Raw genomic sequence first — 24153 nt, 5'->3', positions numbered from 1 at the left:
TGAAACTATTTTACATTCACTGATTGGGGGGGTCTATCAACTTTAAATCTACAAACCATAAGATCAGCCTCTGTTTACAGTTTAATATTAAAGTCAGCTTAAAGGCATATACATAGACTTTTTAGTCATAACATACCAAATTTCATCATTAGCATATCGCGTATTATTGAACTTGTAACATAGAAATTGATCATAAGTACTGTTTTCTTGGGGTACTACTTATTCTCAGAATTGAATTATAGCTTTGAATCATGGATTATGATTTATTCTGAAACTTGAATTATAGCAGTTAATTGCAATATGACATCCCTTCTCTGATTTCAAATGTACAAGTTAATTATCAACACTACTTTGTGTACTTGCAGATTTATTATGAAATTTAATTTCTTGCAGAACTTGTGTATATCTTTACAAATGACAGAATTATAGCTTATGTTCATATTAAATACTGAACTGCATACTAAAAGTATTACAAAAGACATTTTTTTTCTTTAAGGATGCAATAGTTTAGGTTCATTTACAATCTTGTGTGAAGAGCGTGATATTAGAGAGTTACTAAATTTTTGGGTAATGAAAGCTTCTAATTAAAATCCCACGTAAACTAAAAACTGTAAAGGTACTGTAAGTTCAGAAACAACAATGTAATATTGTGTTTGCAACTTGTATATGAATAAAATATTCATTGAGGGTTTGGAAAAACCTTTAAAATGAACAGTGTATATTTTTCTTTTCAAAGGTTCTTCATTCATCAGAAATCATTGATTTGAAGTACAAGAATGGTGTTGCAACTCTAATGATTGCTGAGGCCTTCCCTGAAGATGAAGGTGAATATATCTGTAAAGCATCAAATCCTCTGGACACCATTTCCACCAAATGTAAACTGACCATCCTTCGTAAGTAAAAGATTGAAACGGATATATATGTAATACCAGTTAAAGGAACTAACTTGATAAACTGTAGTATAAAAGATTATAAACATTACGAGTAATCAATTTTAGAGCTAGTGACTGGGATTCAAATACATATATAAAATTGTATTTGCTTTTGCTAAAACTTGATTGGTTTTGGGCACAAAGGAACTAGACTGTCTGTACTAAACAACTGGATAAAAGTAAAATTTTAATGAAATTTGAAAATAAATTGAATTAAAAACTAAACAATGTCCAAAAGTCAGATAAAAGACTCAACTAGAATGAAAATGATCAGTGGCTTGTAAAAAGTTAAAAATATTGTTAAGTTGGACACTGTCACCACAGCCTATGACACTGTTCAATGTTAGGGGTAAATCCATAGAAAAGACATGTCTAAAATGGTGTCACCACTCGTGTTTATGAGAGCATGACAGTAAAATGTGGATTATCATGGTTTGAGTGTCACAAAGGCTCCACATTTGTGGATCAGACCTAGATAAAGAAAATGAGTTAAAAACTGACCAATATATAGCCTAACCAGGACAAGCTCCTCTTTCCGATTGTTACAGAAACAATACAGCCAAAGAGCAACAGAAGGTTTCATCTGGAAAAACTTGTTATCACATTGCTCAATTCAAGTCAACTGCCAAGGACTGCACTGCACATGAGGGGCAGGCACAGCCATGATGACACTAGAGCAGACAGACTTAACTGAGGTGTCAGTAATCTTGTTCCTGCAAATACTGACATGATTAGGTAGCCAGAAAAACTGGATATTAATGAAAGATGAAGAAAAAGATGAAGAAGATATCAGTGGGATATCTAACATTAAGTAATTCCAGGGCTATTTCAAATTAAGAGAGTCAGTGTAAATAGTACAATCTGTGTATTTCATAGCTTTTACATGATCAAGGGCAAGAAAAATGGCATACAACTCAGCAGTGAACACAGAAACGGTGAAGGAAATCCAGTTATCAACTACTGAGCCACAGCAAACAATAGGAGAGCCCACGAAGTCACCTGATTTTATGCCATGAGGATAGAAGGATGCTTTGAAAGATGTTCAGCAAAGAGATGGTATTTCCAGTCAGGAGTATTCACTTTCCTCATATGACTCAAGGAAAAGTCACATCAGAGGATGGTAAGAAGCCATAGTAGAATGGGTTGATTACTGGATATAGCAATGTCATCCAATGCCAGACCCAATTTAGCAAGCTGTGCCTGGATATGAAGGTTAAATGTAGGAAAGGCAAACTGTTTGTTTTGAAAAAACACAGCCCACTGAGGAAGAAAGATACAATCCCAAGTAAGATGTTGTGGTAAACATCAGAACTTGGCAGCATACTGCAAAGAAAGTTGCAAATGGTAGAGATTAATTAAAGATTCATGGGACACAGTGTACAAACTCTGGACTAGAGAAGTGGGAAAGCCCCTTGCAAAACTGAAGTCTAAAATGGTGAAAGGTGTCCAGCATATTCAAGGCTGTGGTCTTGGCAGAACTATAGACCAAAGACCCATAGTCCAATTGGATTGAGTGAGGGCACAATAGATCTTGAGCAAAGAACATTGATCATTTCCGAAGATGTAGAAGAGAGGACATGGAGAATTTTCATTACCCTTGTACATTTGATACATAGCTGCTTGATGTGAGAAATGAAAGTAAGCTTACAGAGTTGCTAAAAGAGATTGTTCTGTAAATTATGATAACACAAAGTGTATTGGGATTTGTAAACTGTCCAACTACTGGTGTAAGGAATTCCTGCAAGCCTTAACCCATCAATATTCAACAAGTTACAATCCAACTTACACTGGCATAGTAATTCTACATTTTCAAACAATTAATTTCTAAAAGCAGGACTGGCATAGTCTAATGACTAGGGTGCCTGATTGTGAATGGGGTGATCCATAATAGTTCCCTTCTTATTGTTTATGTCTAGACTATAAGTTTTATCCAAGATAAAAAATTTCTATATTTTAAGTGCAGATGTACGTATATGCATTTATATCGAAAATTTAATATTTTTTTTAATTAAAGAAAAAATAACACCATTTGAAACCCACTTGAAATAAAAATATATCTCAGAATGGCTGGTATGGGTGTTAACACTTTTACTGATAAGGAAAGAACAACGTTTTGACCTTCCTAGGTCATCTTCAGGTTAAGGAAGGTCAAAACATTGTTGTATTCATTACCTGTTTAATTTCTGGCAAAATAATAGAATTAATGGGGGGTATTTTTAACATTGCAGGACTAGATGCATGATATATATTATTATTTAAATTGGCTTTCTCTAATGCTTGTTGGCATTTCATACTGTATGAATTCCATGTGATGTTAGAAAGACCTGAAAAATGTGACCAGTGGTCAATACATTTATAGGTTTTCAGATGTACTTTTAGATTTTTAGTTAATATTTTGATTTAGCTTCTGTTGAGACATTTTAAATCCTACCTTTACTGAGGTTTAAAACTATTAATGTCTAATGATTTGGGTAGTTTTGTTACTCCACTGTGTTTTCTAGGATTAGGGACTTCATTGGTTATTGACTGCTAGTTTACTTAGTTTTCACTTTCTTAGTTTTGGTTGATCATTTAATATAATAATTACTGAAACATTAGTTATTTATTAAATAGTTTCATAAGTTACCATGAAATATCTATTTTCATCATAAATTATCCTTGAAACACTGTTTTACTTAGTTTCCCAATAGCATTATAATTGAACTTTATATTAAACTATAGGGTGTGAAAGAAGATTATACTTTCTCCACAAACATTTCAAGACTAATATTTTTTCTTAACCTTAGGATTTTGTGTTTGAAAGAGAGAAAAATATATGGGATAAAATGATTTTTTAAACCATCATCATTCCAATAACAACTCTTTCCATTCAGTGGATGTATACATCATACTTTTTTGCAACTATTCTTACAGTTAAAAAAAGTTAACAAAATGGTACACATTGTTTTTCTCTCCATTTTATTAGACATTTGTTTCTCATTCTATTCATTTTTTAGTAATGTAGTTTGCACCAGCACTTTTGGATATGTTTTTAAGGTAATCTAGGAGGTCCATAACATAGTATAATATTTTGCTAAGAGTAAAAATACTGGATATGAGATGCATGTTTGTTCATAAAGTTGATTATGTATGTAATTATACATAATTATATTATTTAATTAATTTTTAGTTCAGGTATTGTTCCTCACCTGTACTCAGAAGAAGTAGCTAATACTTTGTACTACCACCAATACCTTTTTATTTCCACATATGCTAAACCTTTGAGTAAATCTTTAATAGAGTTATCATTGTTAACTTTATTTTCTTAATCTTAAAATAGAAATATTAACTTCAAATTTGAATTTAGTTAAATTTTCCCATATGAATTTTTATCTTTTCTGATATTAGTTTGATTTTTTCTTAGCTAAACTGCATGATTTTGGGAGATGTGTACCAGCAATATTTTTCCTCAGCATTAACCCCTGCATTGAGGTTACTACAATTAATGTTGGTATCGTTAATACAAGAATGACAAATTGCAACAGATGAAAAAATTATTGTAAATTTGTGATTGGTTTGTTTAAGGCAAGAACTTGTTGAAGGCATAAGAAATAAAAACTGTATTAATACATTGAATGAATACATTTTAATGATCTTACAGATACAAATTTTAAAAGACACCTTTCACAAATCTCCTAAGGGAAATACTCTCCTTCACAGAAGTTGTGTTATTTTTCTTAAATGGTGACTGAATCTCCTTTGTTAATACTGTCACTATACGGTAGGTGGTTGGTTCTGTCCTGCATTCTTAGACCAAAGACTCGTTGTATTTTGCTTATCTAGTTTCTGCTGAGCCAGAATTTCTTTTGAACAGTTTTGATTAGCTCTTCCTATAACTTGCTTTTTCTTATGATTTTTTTTATCCCTGAAAAGGATAAGGTTAGCAGTCACCTTTGTCCTTCACTGCTCTGGTAAGGGGCTGGCATGGCCTAGCGCGTTAAGGCGTGTGCTTCGTAAGCTGAGGGTCGTGGGTTTGCGCCCGAGTCGTGCCAAACATGCTCGCCCTCCCAGCCGTGGGGGCATTATAATGTAACGATCAATCCCACTTTTCGTTGGTAAAAGAGTAGCCCAAGAGTTGGTGGTGGGTGGTGATGACTAGCTGCCTTCCCTCTAGTCTTACACTGCTAAATTAGGGATGGCTAGCACAGATAGCCCTCGAGTAGCTTTGTGCGAAATTCCAAAACAAACAAACAAACAAGCTCTGGTAAGTTACATATGTGACTTTTTTTTTTCTCTTACTTCAGTTCTTTCTTTTGGTTCTCAAGTGAATTTTTTACATGCACCTCAATAGTAAGTTTTCCCCTTTTTTTCTGTCATGCCTGATTGTTGCAGTTTGCAAAATCTTTCTAAAACAGCTTTGGGTTGACTCTCAATTGTCCTGTTCTCCTCAAACTTCAGAATTCTTTTCTCTGACATATTGTTGGAATTCATTTTCCATTCTAGAACTATAATCCTCTCAATGTCTTCTTTCACCATGGATATCTGTTTCTGCTACTTCTACTTTCAATCTGCTGATTTAAGTCTTTTGTTTTTGCTCTTCTTTACCATTTTGTTTGGATATTTTGCACTGTAGCCACAACAGTGTAACTGAGGAAGATTAAATCTTCTTGTTCTTCTTTAACATTTGTTCAGTTTACTTGATTTCTTTTTCTGGAATTTTCTTCATTATATGCCTTGCTTCCTGGAATTAGGCTCTGTCATGTTTATCTCAGGGGACTCTGTGATTCAGTTTCTCATCCTGTGGCTTAGAGAACAGTTGTTTTTAGAACTACTCACTGGCTCTTAATGTTGTAAGAGCTTTTTCCTTCACTTTATCCACCTACAAATTCATTTTAAAGAAAGTCCTTGAGTCACATAGAAATGCCATCTTAGGAGCTTTCTATGTTTTTTATGGTTCAAGTCTTTCTGATTTCAACTAAGTTCTGAGGGCTTTCACATGAAAGATACACTTATTGGTTTTGTTTTTCCACCACTATATGGAACTTTGCTACTTTCTAACCTCATACTGGGAAGCACCATCTACTATAAAACGGTAAGGATAAGAGTGTGCTCATTTGGATTGGCTTCTTAGGCTTCTCAGTCAGTTTGATTCCCATTCAATACCTGATTCATTTGGGAACCATTATCACCTCATTTACTAGCTAGGCTTAATCTTCTCTTTTACATTTCTGATATATGGAGCCTTTTCTGTTTTCCAAAGCTCTGCATGTTTTAATTTTCTCCATATGCATAACATTTTTATCTAAAGTCCTTTCTTTCTCTAGATGTGTTCATTTGCATAGAATATGTCCTATGATCTACTGGTTTCTCTTGTGTGTTTACATTTTTTCTCTCACCAGTGAGGTTAAGTGATAATTTCCACATATCTCTGGGTAACTATTTTTCTGTACCTTGGCTGGATTTTGATCTGAAGACCCAAGCAGACTTCAGTAAATGGAGACCTCAGAATAATAAGAAAACCCAGAAATATGTTAAAAGGCTCCTTCCATGTATGTGGCTCTAGGCAGTTTGCCTAACAGATAAGACTGCCTATGCACTTAATGTACATGACATCACAGTTTTTTAAGCTTCTAAGTTTCACCTATCTGGTTGCCTTTCTCTAATCCTTCTGTAGGTTATAACAAGATGAGTTGTTTACTATTTCTTTATTTACAGCTTCACATTTAACCCATCTGTGATAATAAAAAAAAAGGGTCAACTCATACTTCTTGACTAATAATATTGGAAGCAATGGAACCCACAAAGTGGTGATTATTTCCTCACCTGAAATACTTTTGCTCAATGCTTGATGTTGAGGAAAAGGTTTTCCCATGGTTGCTTTGGTAGTATATATAGATATATATATACTTTCCAAGACGTAGTTCACTAGAAAATGCACACAACTAAAAAACTATATATAATTAGCTTAGTGTGTAATTCCAAACCCACTTATTTGCATTTATTCATTGCACTCTCTGTTGATATGTGTTTATTCATTGAGTACACATGTGTAAAAAAAAATAACTACAGGTGGCAGCACTTATCTCAATATTCCTGACACTCCCACTTAATTTTAAATTTTACACAAACTTACAATTACTGTCAATAATCTTACAGTTATTTTAAATATTTTACAATTACTTTCAATCTGTTATTATAATCGTCACTTTATCTGATTCATTTATCCATTGGTGCCAGTCCAACATTATCTATGGACTTTTCAAATGCATTTCTAGCAGGTGAATTTGTAAGAATGTCAGTAGTCACACTGTTTGTGGGACAATATTCCAGTTTTACTGATCCGTTCTGCACACATTGGCGAATGAAGTGGTAATGAATATCAATATGTTTTGTTCTTGCATGACCCACTGGATTCTGTGCCATTGGGATTGTACTTGGTTATCTTCCATGATACGAACAAGGTCATCAACTTCGGAACCTATTTCTTGCAGTAGTCTTCTCAACCATACTGTTTCCTGTGCTGCAAGACTCAAGGCTATATACTCTGCCTCTGAGGTGGACAGGGCCACCGTAGATTACTTTTTGCTAATCCAACTTACAGCTGCTCCTGCTTGAATGAAGATATTTCCTGATGTGGACTTCCTATCATCCAGGTCTCCAGCAAAATCTGCATCTGAGTAACCAGTAATGACGTCTCCTGGTACCTTTTCAAACTTAAGACGAAGATCAGCTGCTTCTTTCAAATAACGTAGGATTCTCTTTGCTGCTGTCAAATGTGCTGTGTTGGGCTGAGCACAATATTTCGATATTGCTCCCACTGCATATGCAATATATGGTCTTGTTTCCATTGCAGCATACAGAAGGCTGCCTACCAACGACTGGTACAAACTGCGGTCAACCTGAGTGCTAACACCATCATCCTTTTGCAGTTTCACGTTTACATCTGATGGAGTTGCAACTGCCTTACACTCAGTCATTCCAAATTTCACCAGCATAGTTTGGATATACTGTCTTTGATTTAACCATACACAGCCATTCCTTTCATCCTGAACAACACTGAGTCCAAGGATGTAATGGAGCTTTCCAAGGCCTTTCATGCGAAATTGTTCCTTCAGTGCTTCCTTTATAGTGATTATTTCATCATCACTATCAGCAACCAAAATAACATCACCCAGATATGCTGCAACTATTGCTAGATTTTTACCCTTCCATATGTAAACACTTGGATCTGCTGAACTCTGAACAAATTCCAGTTCCATCATCTGTTCATGAAATGATTTGTTCCAACAGCGTGGTGACTGTTTTAATCCATACAGTGATTTTTTCAGTTTACACACAAGGTTTTTCTTCCCTGGAACAGCGTAGCCTTCCGGTTGTTCCATGTATATCTCTTCATCCAGATTTCCATTCAGAAATGCAGTTATAACATTCATCTGGTGAAATTTCAAGTTGTTTTGCACAACAAATGCAATCAAGGAGCGAATTGATGCATAGTGCACCACTGGGGAGAAGGTTTCCTCGTAATCCAGACCATAATTCTGCGGGTAACCTTTGACCACCAGCCTACTCTTGAACCTCTCTACATTTCCAGTATTTCCATACTTAACTTTGAATACCCACTTACAACCTATAGGTTTTCTTCCAACTGGTAATTCCACCAGATCCCAGGTGTCATTTTCCTGTAAAGACTCAAATTCCAGATCTGTGGCTGACTTCCACTCCTTTGCATTGTCACTTGACATTGCTTCACTTAATGTGCTTGGCTCTAACATACTACATAAGTTTGCAGTGTGACAAACTGATTTATTTGCTGCTGCCATATCAGCATACTCATCATATCCATAGTGGATGGGGGGTTTCCTGTTTCTTGCTGGTCGTTCAGCTTTATCTTTAGTTTTAACTTCTGTTTCTTGGTCCACTATCTGTTCACTTGATGAGATATACTCATTTATCACAGGCTCTTGACCAAATTTTGTTTCATTAAAGATAACATCTCGCCGTATGAAAATCTTCCTGGATTTTTCATCATACAGTCGATATTCCTTGGTGCAGTTATCATATCCAATGAAATGTACCTTCATAGGCTTCATGTCTAATTTCTGTCTTGATGCATCTGGCACATGTGCATATGCAAGACTTCTGAACACTTTCATGTGTTTTACATCTGGTTTCTTCCCATACCATCTCTCATATGGCATACTACCATTTTTTATTGCTGATGTGGATACTCTGTTACCCACATACGCTGCAGTAGCTACAGCTTCTGCCCAGTACATTCTTAGTAACTTAGCATGTGACAGCATGCTTCTTGCTGATTCCACAAGGGTTCTGTTCCTTCTCTCAGCAACACCATTTTGTTCTGAACAATATGCTACTGACATCTCATGATGAATGTCTCTTGACTTCAAATATTGCTGGAACTCATTTGATGTATATTCTTCACCATTATCTGTTTGCAGGGTTTTTATGCACTCTCCAGATTAATTTGAGTACAACTTCTCAAATTCCTTGAATTTCTCAAAGACTTCTGACTTCTGTTTCAAGAAATACACTCTGCAGCATCTTGAGTAATCATCAATAAATGTAACAAAGTACTTGCTACCTCCAGTAGATGGAGTTTGCATAGGACCACAGACATCACTGTGTACCAGTTGTGGTCTTACCTTTGATCTGATTTCTCCCACCGACTTAAATGGCTTCCTATGCATTTTACCTTCAGTGCATCCCTCACAGAAACTGGCTTCATCAGACTTCTGGAATTTGATTCCACTTACATTTTCAATCCTGACAAGCTTTTGTAACTGTGAAACACTGACATGCCCTAGTAATTGATGCCATATATCCAAGCCATTCATGCTGCTGTTTGAGGCTACTGAGGCATTCTCAATAACACTGGTCTTACAGTCCAGTTGATATAGACCATCATTTTTTCTTGTACCCATGCCATGGAGTTGTCCTGATTTACCTCGGATGTAACAGCAATTAACTCCAAACTGCATAATATTTCCTTTTTCAGTAGCAGTTCCTACTGAAAATAGATTGCTAACTAATTTTGGTATATGAAGGACACTCTGCATTGTGACATGCTTTGAATTACTGATTTTAAATGTCATTTCTAGTTTACAGTTTCCAATTCCAAGAGCTTCAACAGTTCTTCCATCACCAATCCTAACTTGTTGAGGTGTGCTAAACTTGTGATAATTTGATAATATGTTCCTCTGGTGTGTCATATGCCTAGATGCACCAGAATCCACCAACCATTCCCCATTTTCTATTCCTTTATCCTGGTTTGTTACAAAGGCAATACCATTGTTTCCATCAGTATAATCTTCTGCCACATTAATATCCACATTCTTAGCTTCGTGGACCATTTCCTTCAGTGTTGGACAATTGTGTTTTATATGTCCCTCTCTGCCACACTTGTAACACTTGAAGCTGCTACCCCTTTTCTTTGTTTCTTGTGTTCCATGTGGTTTGAAGTTGCTGTGAGTGGTTAATGCAGTTGATGATGTTTCATTCGATGTGGTCTTTTTCTTCTTTTGTTCTTCATTAATCAGTGCCTGTTGCACAAATTCTAATGAGATATCATCAATTTTGGCTTCCAGGGCTGTTACAATTGTATCATAGCTAGCTGCAGACTACCAAGTAAGGTAACAATCTGATCTTCTTCTGCTATTTCCACCCCAACCTCAGCAAGCTGATCCGTTAATTCCTTTATCTATTTCAAATGTTCCTGGACTGTCATGCTTTCTTTCATCTCACATTGAAAATACATGCTTGATGTTATCTTCCATGATACGAACAGGGTCATCAACTTCGGAACCTATTTCTTGCAGTAGTCTTCTGAACCATACTGTTTCCTGTGCTGCAAGACTCAAGGCTATATACTCTGCCTCTGAGGTGGACAGGGCCACCGTGGATTACTTTTTGCTAATCCAACTTACAGCTGCTCCTGCTTGAATGAAGATATTTCCTGATGTGGACTTCCTATCATCCAGGTCTCCAGCAAAATCTGCATCTGAGTAACCAGTAATGACGTCTCCTGGTACCTTTTCAAACTTAAGACGAAGATCAGCTGCTTCTTTCAAATAACGTAGGATTCTCTTTGCTGCTGTCAAATGTGCTGTGTTGGGCTGAGCACAATATTTCGATATTGCTCCCACTGCATATGCAATATATGGTCTTGTTTCCATTGCAGCATACAGAAGGCTGCCTACCAACGACTGGTACAAACTGCGGTCAACCTGAGTGCTAACACCATCATCCTTTTGCAGTTTCACGTTTACATCTGATGGAGTTGCAACTGCCTTACACTCAGTCATTCCAAATTTCACCAGCATAGTTTGGATATACTGTCTTTGATTTAACCATACACAGCCATTCCTTTCATCCTGAACAACACTGAGTCCAAGGATGTAATGGAGCTTTCCAAGGCCTTTCATACGAAATTGTTCCTTCAGTGCTTCCTTTATAGTGATTATTTCATCATCACTATCAGCAACCAAAATAACATCACCCACATATGCTGCAACTATTGCTAGATTTTTACCCTTCCATATGTAAACATTTGGATCTGCTGAACTCTGAACAAATTCCAGTTCCATCATCTGTTCCAGGCCCATAGGCCTTTTCCTCTCAATAAATGTTCCATTTGAAATTTCCATGTGGCCCAATTATTTTCTCCCAACTTATCAGTTGATATTTTATCTTCCATTGTCAAACTATTTCAACCACAACTGTAATATTCCTTTCTTTGATTTAGATCTGTTTCTCCCTTTATATGACTTGAGAAAATAGAGTGTCAATCAATATTTTACATACAGTTTATCTTGGTATTTCACAATGGCTTTCAGACAAAGGAAACGAATCACCCAGTGCTTGTGATAAAGTATCCATGTAAATCCTGTGCCATCCACCAAAAATTGTCATCTAAAACTGTTCTACAGTAATCCTCAGTATCTCCTGGATTACTTGTACTAACAATTTTTAAACAGTTTCATTTGTGTAAGCACTATTAGAGCATTCCTGGGCCCATAACCTGTTATGTGTTTATTCGTTGAGTACACATGTATAAAAAAAATAACTACAGGTGACAGCACTTATCTCAATATTTTTAACACTCTCTGTCAGTGTGGGACCTTGTTCAGATGTTCAGATTGTTCCTGTTTGGTCTTTGTATCATTCCAGTGTTCTCATCTATAGTGGAATGGAAGAATCCTTACTTCCTCAGCACCAAGCCACTGGAATGGTCAATATGAAGAGGTTACCTTAGGTTTATTGTAATCTCACTGGTTTGAGATTTAGGGAATGCATTTATCAATCAGAAGTTGAAAGATGTTGTCTATCTCAAAGAGTAATCCAGGCTTTCCCCAAACCTATATACCAGACTCCCCAGTGGTTGTGTCCACTCAGATTGGGTTTTGAGTTACCCTTGATATTCAGGTCTCAGATGAGCCATTCATTAACTTGCTTATTTTTGTATATATTTCAAATAAGTATTTCTTGTATACTGTAAGGTTTGGCTTACTTCCCTAGCCACACATAACAGACCTGGTCTGCTACATCACCGAGATATATATAAGGTAGTTGAGCAGCCTTCATATTTATCCCACCTTTATAACATTTCATCAAAATGTAAAATGTTCTTTTGACAGAAGATTTCTGCACTGCTACTTGTGTTGGATGAAAAATATTCCTGTTTTAAGGTGGATTTTATTTCCCCTCAAATGGTTCTCTCACTAGGTTCCCAACAACATAGTGGGAGATGCACATCTTGGGTTGTTTTTTTCCTTACTTGCAGTGTATTTTCTGAATGGAGGACATCTTTTTTCAATTTATTTTTCCACATTGATTCTGCATCATTTCTCATTGTGGAATTCTAGCTATCTGTTATGTGGAGAAGTAAGCAGCATGTCCTGAAGTTAAGTTCTTCCCTACCTGATAATGTGTATATTTCAGATAAATATCTGCCCCAAGAGCCACCCAGCCTATCTTCCTGCTTATATCTCTTTTACCTCACCAAGAATAAGCTTTGGTATACACAAAGTACCTGAAGGGAATGCTGCACAAAGAAGATACATTACACTCCTGTAGTGGAGGGTTATGGTCGAATGCTGATTGTATCATAGACTGACACAGAGCATGTTATTAAGTGGAGAGTTGGGGTTTTCAAAGACACGATACATTTGCAAAACCATTTTTGCCAGTGGATCAAGGTATTAGTTACATGTTGTATGGGATAGTGAGTACTTATCTGAAATGTGTTTTCAAATAAGAAAAACGTTAACTATATTCAGTAAATAATTATTTTATATTGTTTACTACATGTAAACATATTTGAAGAACTGAAGTCAAGTTATTAAAAGGGTTCATGAATTATAACTTAAGATTTGTTAAGGACATATTTAATATTACATATTGCATTTGTAATAAAAAAGAATCAAAATAAAGTACTTAATTTTAATTTATTTATTAGATTTAATGAGAAATATGAAAGCTTTAACTTAGTTTTTCATAAGACAGGCTTACATTAATTTTCTTTAATATTAGCTGTTAAGTAAACTTAATAAACTTTATATAGGTATTTTGCTATAAAAGTGATGTCGTTATTCTCAGTGATTTACAATCTAATTTAGGTCATTGTTTCTATTTTAAATTATGAAAGTTTTCCACCTTACAGCAACTTAGAAAGTTAAGAATATTTCCTTATATGTAAAAATTACAAATAGATCAAAGTCTCAGAACTTGTGTAATGTTCACATTCTAAAGTTCAAAGACATATTGTTAATAAACACGGTTCAGATTATGATTGTTTTACCTTTTAGCTATGGAAGGTGCCAAGATAACTGACAAGAAAGGAGAAAGTAAACCTCCTCGAATGACAGAACATCTAAAAAGTTTAATGGTTAAAGATGGTGAACCTGTAACACTTCAGTGTGCAATTAAAAGTACGTATATTACTCTTGTATTTTTATAATTGGGTAAGTAGCTAGTATAAGGTATTTTAAGGGTGTTACAGGTGAATAAATGGTCATCACTGTTATGCATATAGATAGATTACATTGGTGTCTTCATTATCAAGTAGAATGATTATACTTAATCACTCTTTATAAGAACAATGCCATGTTCAAGTTTGGATTATTTCACACTCTGCCTACAGATTCTCTTGAATCTTCCATTAATTTGAGCTATTGATTTTAATACATTCTCATATAACATAGTAAGAAATATGTAGGCAGACTATAATAAAGTTACTAGTACTGAGCATTTACACCAGTTTTAAGTATCTAAATACATTATATTGGTAACATCACTTAGCTAGATAATAATTAAACATTAATTTACTTAAAATTTTAACTCAAAATTTCAGGAAAAGAAAATACTTTAAATAAAATGTCTTTCAACAACTTGTTTTTGATAAAAGTGTGATATTTACCATTGTGATTATAATATAAATATAGTGATAAAAAGTGTAACTTTAAAAACGTACGAAAATTAAGTGTTATTCTGATGGAACTGGCTACTGGTCTTGTGTGCTCAACTACTGTTTACTAAATATTTTAAAAACGTCAGTGTAAACTATTTCATTTACTAAAAATTAAACATTGATTTGCTTAAAATTTTAACTCAAAATTTCAGGAAGAGGAAATATTTTAAGTAAACTGTCTTTCAACAACTTATTTTGATGAAAGTGTAAATATTTACCATAATGTGTATTATATAAATGTAGCAAAACTTAAGAGATTCAACTGAACAAAAATACTTTTTTGCTGTTTTGATCAACTTCCTGATATTTTCAACTAAGTCATATTTAAAATGTGTTCTCATGACATGACTTTGTTGCTTAATTCAAGGTTCATCGAAATTTGATGTTGTATGGCTCCATAATGATAAGGAAATCAAACCCAGTAAGGACTTTGACTACAAACAATATGGAGATACATATCAGTTGGTGATTAATGAAATTTTTCCAGAAGATGGAGGAATTTATACATGTGAGGCCTTTAATGATGGTGGTGAAGCATTTAGTAGTTGCACATTAATAGTTTTAGGTAAAGTGAATGTTTTCTTCATTTGCCATTTTCAAAATGTCATGTCATTGATGAACTGGCAGTTTTTGTTTTGCTGTTTTTGAATTTGAGATTATTGCTGCTAGAAATATTGAAATACTTTCTTGAGGGTTAGAAACAATTTTTTTGTAAATATTAAGAAAAATTAAATTAATGGATATTCTTAGACTTTAAATGATTTTATACAAAATACTGATCAACAAGCTATGAATATTAGCTGTGTTATTTTAACAATAAACTATAAGAATTTAATTCTTATTTTAACACTATAATATTAGTTAAGTAATGTAAAAGAAAGTATAACTTTAGAAATGAAACTAAATAGTATTCTGATGGAATTGATCACTGGTCTTGTATGCACAACTACTGTTTTGTGAATATTTAAAACAAATTCAGTGTAAACTACTTCATTTACTAAAAACCTTCTGGTTTACAAATGATTATGATGCATGAAATTTCTGAAGATATCAAAGTTTTCAGTAGAAATTCAATAATAGTTTCTTAGAATTGTAATACTGAGTGGAAGGAAACCCTGTTGTCCATATCACTATGATAGTGCAATGATCACACTCTTTCTGGAAAACAGATGTGTGAGAAGTAAATCACACCAGACTTATTGCAGTCAAAGTTTACAACATAATTCTACTGAATATTGATATTACCTAGTATAAATAATATTTTCATAAATTTCCATAGTGACACATAAGATAGACCTATCAATGGTGAATATTACAATAGTGAGAAGCTGCCACTGAAGTTGTATTGGTTTATTCTCCCATTTTTAAAATATTTAATAAATTATACATGTTATATTTACCCCAGTGGCAGCCTATTTGCGATATAGAGTATGGTATGCTTTCAGTAGTCGTATGCAAGTATGCCATATATAATGTATGGCTCTCAAAAATTCTGTGTGCATTTACAGCAGTCACAGTCAATCAGTTAAATGTTATAGATATTTTATTCAATTTGTTGATGTTATGTATCATTAACTGATGTAAGTTTATTTAACAATTCTTTATTAAAAATGGTTTTGTTTGATTAGTTTATTTAGTCTTTGTCATAAGATCTAAATAATTAATAAATGCCCAAAAAAGAAATACTGAAAAGTGTTTAATTTACAGTTGTTATATATTAATCATGTTATTATAAAATATAAAATTCCAAAGTGGTTCTACTCATGTAAAAAACGTTTCTTGCCTAAAACTGTATTTTAATGAAATTTAATACAAAACATTTATTATTTACTCTTAACAGTTCCCAAAGAGACTCTGAAGGGTCCTGGTTTTGCTGAATTTCCTCAGTCTGCCACTGTTGTAGAAAATCAATCTGTTACTTTTAAGCTGAAGACAGAAAAAGATGCACTAACAGGTTTTTTTCTAAAACTATTTGTTTCAGTAAATTTAGGATATTTTTCTATATCTCTTTCCTTAAAATAATTTAGTTGTTGTTTCATTATCGATTCTTTTCTGCAGAATATTCTCTTATTTAATCATTTCAAAATATTATTATTTTATATTTTGCTTGTTTTGTGTATTTGTCATCTCCTTAATCATGACAATATATACTGTAATTGGTTACTGAATATTGAATTAAAATATTTTGTTACATAAAATTTAATGTCAATAACACAAAATGCTAAGTGTTAACCTTTGTTTTGCCTTTCAGTAAGCTGGCTTAAAGATGGAAAACTGTTAGAAAAAGAAAGCCCAAGACATCAGATAACTCAAAAAGGTAAAACATGTACTCTGCAAATTCCAGCAGCACTAGCAACAGATATTGGACAGTACACAGCTGTTGCTGTAAACAGTTCTGGAGAATCTAGTGCAACATTCTCTCTCAACGTCTTGGTAGAAGGAGATATTTGAGTCCGTAAAACTTTTCTACACTTCATTTATAAGGTATGTAACTTAAGGAAGTTACTTAATAGGTAATTTTTGTGTATTACAGTGTGATGTCTTGCTAATTTAGTTTTAACTTGCTTGTTCTGTTATATTACAAGCAGACATTTATAAAACTTATCACTGAAGGTACTTGTTATCTTCAGTAATATGATTTTAGTGTTATTTAAAATAAAATTACAACTCTAGTCAGAAGTGTAATATTTTAAACATTATATGGACAAATTTAAATTTTATCATGAAGTAGCAAACTACAGTATAGTTACTGTCTTCTACTTTTAGGATTTTGAATTTTCTTTATACTGTCTTAATTTTTTCCACACATTTGAAGAATAGTTGTAAGAGAATGTCTAACATAATTTTTTTTTGTATTTCAGTTTTCTTCACTAAAACGTAAGTGGAAAAGGGACTTCTAACCATGTACGTTTTTACAGTCTTCTTCAGTAAAGCTTCATATGATGTCTGTTGTTTCATCAGCTATTTTGAATTGTTTTTGTTTTTCCTTATTATGTATACTATGTAAAAACTGTTGAAGCTTCAAACAAATATGTGTATTATAATGTACCACATAAAAACAAGCTTTTAAACTACAGTGTTTCAAGTAAAAGATAAAATGAACGTGTGTTTTTGTTTGCTGTGGATCATATGCCAGATGCTCAATTATTGTTTCTTTTTGTTTTTCTTTAAATGAAACATAGAGGGAGTAAAGATTTTTGTGGCTATTATTTGAACTATTGTTAGAAGAGAAAACTTTTATATTAACTATTCAGTTTGAGCCATTATTTATTAGTTCTTCAATCGAAAGCACTGTAATTAATATTCATCTTTCTATATATTTTGTTTATAAGCATGTTTTAAGCTTTGGAGTACAGTTGACTTGAAAGTTGGTATTTAGACACAAAGATGAATTGTGTTTATTTAATACATAAACTGTATTTCAAGAGCTAGATCAGATGCTTGTAGAAGCTTGTTAAAGTAATTTATTTCAATAAAATTAATAGACGTGTTTATGGTAATGCATATGATAAGCAAAGCATCTTTGGTACCTGTAGTGTATCTTTGTCCAATGTGAATAAAATTGCTGAAATTTATTTTATGCCTAAGTTTTTCTTGACAAGCATCAAATGACTTGTATTACTTAATGATCTTCTGTTATGTATTTGTTATTCTAGGGTGTTTAGATATTTTTATATTCATGACTTAAGCATGGATTTTAAATTAATTTCTTTTATATTAAATGCTATACAGGGCTTGGTATATCCCAGTGGTTTGAGCACTTGACTTTTAGTCTAAGGGTTATAGGTATGAATCATTGCTGCTCTAAACATGCTTTTTCTTTCAGTCATAAGGGATATTTTTTTGTGATGATTGATCCCACTGTCCATTGGTAAAAGAGTAGCTGAATAGTTGGTGGGTAGTGTTGAATAGTTACCCTCTCTTTAGTCTATCTCTGTTAAATTAGGGTTGGCTACCACAGATACCCTCATGTAGCTTTGTGCAAAATTCACAACAACAGTTATACAGAAATGTTACCTAATTAAGAGGTTTTATGACTTTTTCTTTATTATTTCACTAGGCTGCAGTTCACTGAATGAAGATTAAAGGTTAGTATTTTGGCCTCTAAGAGATACAACAGGTCTGTGCTTAATAAGTCAATTTTCATAAGTTACGTTTAATTGTACCTACAGAAACAGATTTATACTCTTATGTAATATGAAAAGACAGGAATGAAGGATTTCAGGATTTTATGTACGAGGTCTGTTCAAAAAATACGCGGACTGTTTAAATTGCGCGGCTCCAGTTGGTTCCAGGAGAATCCGCTTGGTGTCGCTAGGTTCGCACAAATCAGCTGATTACGACGCCATTTCCCGATTGCAGATATCTTCATTTGTGTATTAGCTACGCAGTTTTAAGTGAAGTGCGATTTTTTCGTTTGGCGGATTTCAGAATGAATGACTTGAAGGAGCAACGACTTGCTGTGAAATTTTGTGTTAAACTTAGAAAATCTGCGACTGAAACTTTTGCTATGCTTAACACGGCTTACGGTGATGTTGCTATGAATCGTACGGCATGTTTCAAGTGGCATGAACGTTTTAAGGATGGTCGACAGTCCATTGAAGATGATGAGCGTCCTGGACGTCCTTCCACGTCAACTGACGACCCACACGTCGACAAAATCAACACCCTGGTGCGGGCAAATCGACGTCTGACTGTCAGGGAGCTTGCTGAAGAATGTGGGATATCAGTTGGATCTTGTTACGAGATTTTGACCGAAAAATTGAAGATGCACCGCGTTGCTGCGAAATTCAGCCCTCAGAGCTCGTGAGTTTTTGGCCCAACACTCGATCACTGTTCTTCCCCACCCCCCACCCCTACTCACCTAACCTTGTTCCTTGCGATGTTTTCTTGTTCCCCAAACTCAAAAGACCCTTGAAAGGAAGAAGATTTGAGACAGTTCCCGAGATTAAGGCAAATGCGACGAAGGAGCTGGAGGACATTACAAAAGAAGCGTACCAGGACTGTTTCAACAAGTGGAAACACCGTTGGGATAAGTGTGTGCGTTGGGGAGGAGAGTACTTTGAAGGGGTCCCAGACCTGTAACTTCTAAATAAAGTACATTTTGTTTTATGACGTCAGTCCGCGTATTTTTTAAACAGTCCTCGTATATGTGGGCTGGGATTCTTCTACACTAGGTGTCTGTGACTTGTTGACAATAAATGTGAACAATAAATGGACTGCACACAGTTGATTTGTTTTAAAATAATATATATTCAAAACAAGTCAAATGTATGTACAAAAATTCATTACACTATAGGAAATTATAGTTTTATGGAAATCTCAAAATAAGTTATTTTCTTATCAAAAGTCTGCACAGACTGATTCAGTTATTTCAAAATTCAAATGACAAAACGAAATATTTGTTTTTACTGTGTTTCTAACAATATGATCTGCTATAAATTCACTTATGTTATAGCATGGGTTAACACAGATGTATAAAGAACTTTAATTGTCTCCTTTTTGTCATAGGCTACACAGGTGGGTTGAATTACTTTAGAATCCAACTGACAATACATATGAATTTTCCTATTTCTGTTGCTGCAATACAGCTGTGAAACATATTATAGAAATTGCCTGTTAAGGTCAATATCTCATATACCAACTACCATCATGTTTTCTTCCAATAATTAACTTTTTTCTGGTTGAACTTTACTTACTTCCACTCACTTCATTACCTATGTATACTTTGCCCAACTGAGACTTCAAAACTTTCTACAGACTACAAAACACTATGTTGTAACAATACTCTATAACTAAAAAAAACATAAAGGTTTCAAGAAAGATGACAGTAACAATACTTACAACAATTCAACTATACACACAGTGTACAACTCTTACCGTGTTATATAATGAAATTTGTTAAAATTATTGCCTTTAAAATAATTAACTTTAATACTTGTTGTGTAAGCTAAATGATCATTAAATATTAGATGATTAAATGAAATAAATAATAGCTCTTACACTAAACAATCTTGATAAAACTGAAATAGAAACTAGATTACGCCTGAAGAAGAAAGGTCTACCTTTTGAAAACACTTGGGTTACAAGGGTTTCTATTTCAGTTTTATCAAGACTTCTTGGACTCATGTGTTTTTAACACATCATAACTAAACAATTTTGTACATTCAAAAAGGAGTACAGAAAATAATTTTGTAAAATTATTGGGTGTCAAATACTAAAATCTATCTTATAATCTTTTTATTTATAATTATAGATCAACTGAGATGTTATATTTCTATAGGATTTTGATTACCAAAAAAAAGATTTAAATTAAAAAACAAAATTGATTTTTATTTGAATATGAGAGGCATCACCAGTGAAAACCAAACAAAAGGCACAGATATGAGCCAAAAATTAAGTATACAAAGTATACATCCAAAAATATACGTAACATGCATAAGAACAAACCATGGTAGAAAACTAAATGTATAACGATAAATCTATTACAACCTTTCATGTACATGTTTATTTTGGATAATTTTTTACCAAGCATAAGAAGATAGCAAGTGAGTAAAATATACATATTGACCCATTTTCAATAAATATACTACCTTTTTAGCTTTTGTTTTCTTTGCAAGCCAAATTCAATATACTATTCTACATTACCTTTTTTTAAAACCTGAGTTTTGTGGATAGTGATTTCTTTTCGTTGGATATCAAGTAACCTGAATACCTCACGCATTGATTTTGGAACGAGATAAGCAATCAGTTATGCAGATAACTCTCATAATGTAAGGTTGATTTTAACAAGGGTAAGGAACATTTGTTACAAAAATAACCCTTAATGTGTGATTTCTTAAGAAGTTAAGGAACTATTGTTCAAACAAATTCAACATGCTATGTTAAAAGTGGGTGATTTGTTTTGAATTTCGCGCAAAGCTTCAGGAGGACTATCTGTGCTAGCCGTCTCTAATTTAACAATGTAAAACTAAAGGGAATGAAGCTATTCATCAACCACCACCAACTGTTGGGTTCCTCTTTTACCAACAAATAGTGGAATTGACCGTGGCTTAAAACTCCCTCACGGCTGAAAGGGCGAGCATGTTTGGTGTGATGGGGATTCGGACGTCCTAACCACCTGACCATGTCGGGTCCAAAAGTGGATGAAGGCACACAGGGCATTGGGATCATTTGATCCCCACTTCGGAGAAAATCATACGATCTCGAAGGGAGATTGAAGAAAAAAATAAAAAGGGGGGAAGAATGTGTATGTTTTTTATAGCAAAGTCATATCGTGTCATCTGCTGAGCCCACCGAGGGGAATCGAACCCCTGATTTTAGTGTTGTAAATTCGTAGACTTACCACCGTACTACCGGGAGGGGGAAGAAGAGGAAATAAAATATGAAATGAATAGGGAAGAAATATGGATTCTATAGAGAGACGGGAAAAACATCACCGTAAAAATACCAAGATTAAGATTTAACTCTTGTTTTTTCTTCACTCATTTTCTTACCGTCGGAGTGCAAGCGCATGCATATCAGTAAACAACTGAACAATGGATCAAACGAGATGATGCAATGACCAATGTAATTCTGTGTCATTTTTTTTTTATTTCACGTCTCGTTATGGTTGAATAATGAAGATATAGAATGCTTTTCCTTGTTTTTTTAATTAATATTTATAAGATAAATATATTAACACAATCATATTTTTGTTTTTATAATTAATATTTATCTTGAGATAAAGTATTTTGATTCTTAAAAGCAAATATATGCTGTTACTTTTTCTGAGCAATTAGGGTGCTGAAAATGTATGTTTTATGTTTTATGATTCATAAAAACAAAGATATGATGTTGCTTGTTCAAAGGGGTCAGGCTACTGATTCGTCAGTTAGGAAATCTGACCAGCGGGAATGATTATGAAGGTAATATAGTTAAGTAAAACTTTAAGCTGTGTGTTGCTTTAAATGTTCAAGAAGCGTTGTTAGATGTGTAACAACTTAAAATATTTTTAAAAGACCTCAAGACTTTTTAAATTTTAAAAAAAATTATAAGAATATTATCAGACAAGACATCACACGATGTGTGATAGTAACAAAGCCCTAACAAGCTATTATTTGAAACACTAAGAAAGTAACGTAATGTTCAGTTTCTGCCCTCGAAATAAAGTAAATCGTTTAAACAGTGAGGAGAAATCGTTGTTTGACAAATGCACCTCGCATGTTGTGCACTGAAGATAGAAATATTTAATAAATATTGCATGAGATTAAACTTAATTATTTTTAATACTATTGTAACGTATTCTATCGTTGGGAGGGTTCTCTAGGATTATGTGGTAAAAATAATGCAAAGTCTATTCCACCTAACAGTAACAAATCAGTGTACTTCTTCACTAACGTTCTACATAAACTGCAGGTTACGTTCACTGGTGAACTTACATTCTCAAACAACGTTTAAACAGAAACTCCTAATTCATAAATAAACCTACTAGCTTACTTGGAAAATTCCTTTGCTTTAACAAACGTGACGACTAATTCACTTACATGATCAGTGGCGACGAACAGACTAACTGTCACTGTATAAATCACTAAACAGATACTGAACTTAGTAAATAATTAACTCACTTTTTCTTCAATTTTTATATTGTACTAGTTTTCCATTGAGGCATGAAATTTTATTAAACTTATATACTTTAAATAATCATTATATTATATAAAACAACTTACACTAGTGAACGAAGAATAAAAGTACAGCTCACAGTAATACTTTTAAACTTGAATTAGCACATACAAGTAGAGATAATAAATTCTAAAACAGTTAAAGATTTAAATAGTAGATATAAGAATGAATGTTTCAGAAACGCACATTCTTTTTTTTTGTCCAAATAATTTCATGTATAAATTTATATTGTAGGTTTGTCGCATGGCTTTAAAAGTACATGAAAAGTTAATTAAAATAAAGTACAGAACAACGTTTTAACCTTCTTAGGTCATCGTCAGGTTAAAAAAGATAATTTGCAACTGACCATTGCTGGGTGCATGTCCTAGGGACGAAAATGTAAACAGTTACGTAATTGTAAGGGACGTTACAGTTAGATGTTAAATTATTAATTAGTATAGGTATAAAGGTGTCCTTTTATATCGGTTTAATTTTGGTTTAAAAGGCATAGCAACCTATGTCCAGCAGCAACTGAGTTCAAAGGTCGTAGCTAGAAGAGACAATTGTTTGCTTTACTATTTTATTTATTGTTCTATATCTTAAGAAAAATAAGTTTCATCTTAAAAAGGAAAATAATTTAGTTTGTAATTACTTGATATTTGTAAGAAAATTAATCATAAACACGATTATTCTTTTAAGTTTTGACGATTAAATCAATCTTGGGGCGATAATAGAACCTTTGAATCATCCAACCCATTAAAATGGGGAAAGACATTTAAGAATGGCTCTAGAAAGAAATAGGTATCATTATCGGTTGGTCAGCCTATAAAAGAGGGCAATGGCAAAACTACAAACTGTGTTGGTTGTATGAAATGCATAAACCAAAACAGTGAGATATTTGTGTTATATCCTACACAGGGAATCGAGCTCCAGATTTTCGTATAGTATGTCCAAATGTTTAACTCTGACAGGCTGGAGAGAATATCTTCTTTTTCATCTTTATGAAGAATGTTCATTTATGCTATGGAAATCAGCAAGAAAACGTTTTACCTTTCTTGCTACTCATGAAATAGTTGAGCACACTAATAAGTAACTAGTGTCACACTAGTAACTAGA

General features: G+C 33.6%; 1 pseudogene across 1 annotated transcript in view; it reads left to right on the top strand.

Annotated features, from left to right (window-relative positions):
• Window positions 1-17972, top strand: part of LOC143244816 (twitchin-like) — a 296421-nt pseudogene extending 278449 nt beyond the window's left edge. Inside the window, exons 137-142 of the transcript XR_013025339.1 lie at window positions 737-893; window positions 13736-13858; window positions 14765-14962; window positions 16238-16351; window positions 16649-16881; window positions 17259-17972. The product of XR_013025339.1 is annotated as a twitchin-like (transcript). The remainder of the gene's footprint in view (window positions 1-736; window positions 894-13735; window positions 13859-14764; window positions 14963-16237; window positions 16352-16648; window positions 16882-17258) is intronic.
• The last annotated feature ends 6181 nt before the right edge of the window (window positions 17973-24153 follow it).

The sequence above is a fragment of the Tachypleus tridentatus genome, chromosome 2, assembly GCF_004210375.1.
Source record: "Tachypleus tridentatus isolate NWPU-2018 chromosome 2, ASM421037v1, whole genome shotgun sequence".
Lineage (NCBI taxonomy): Eukaryota > Metazoa > Arthropoda > Merostomata > Xiphosura > Limulidae > Tachypleus > Tachypleus tridentatus.
This window is presented reverse-complemented; position numbering and strand designations above follow the sequence as displayed.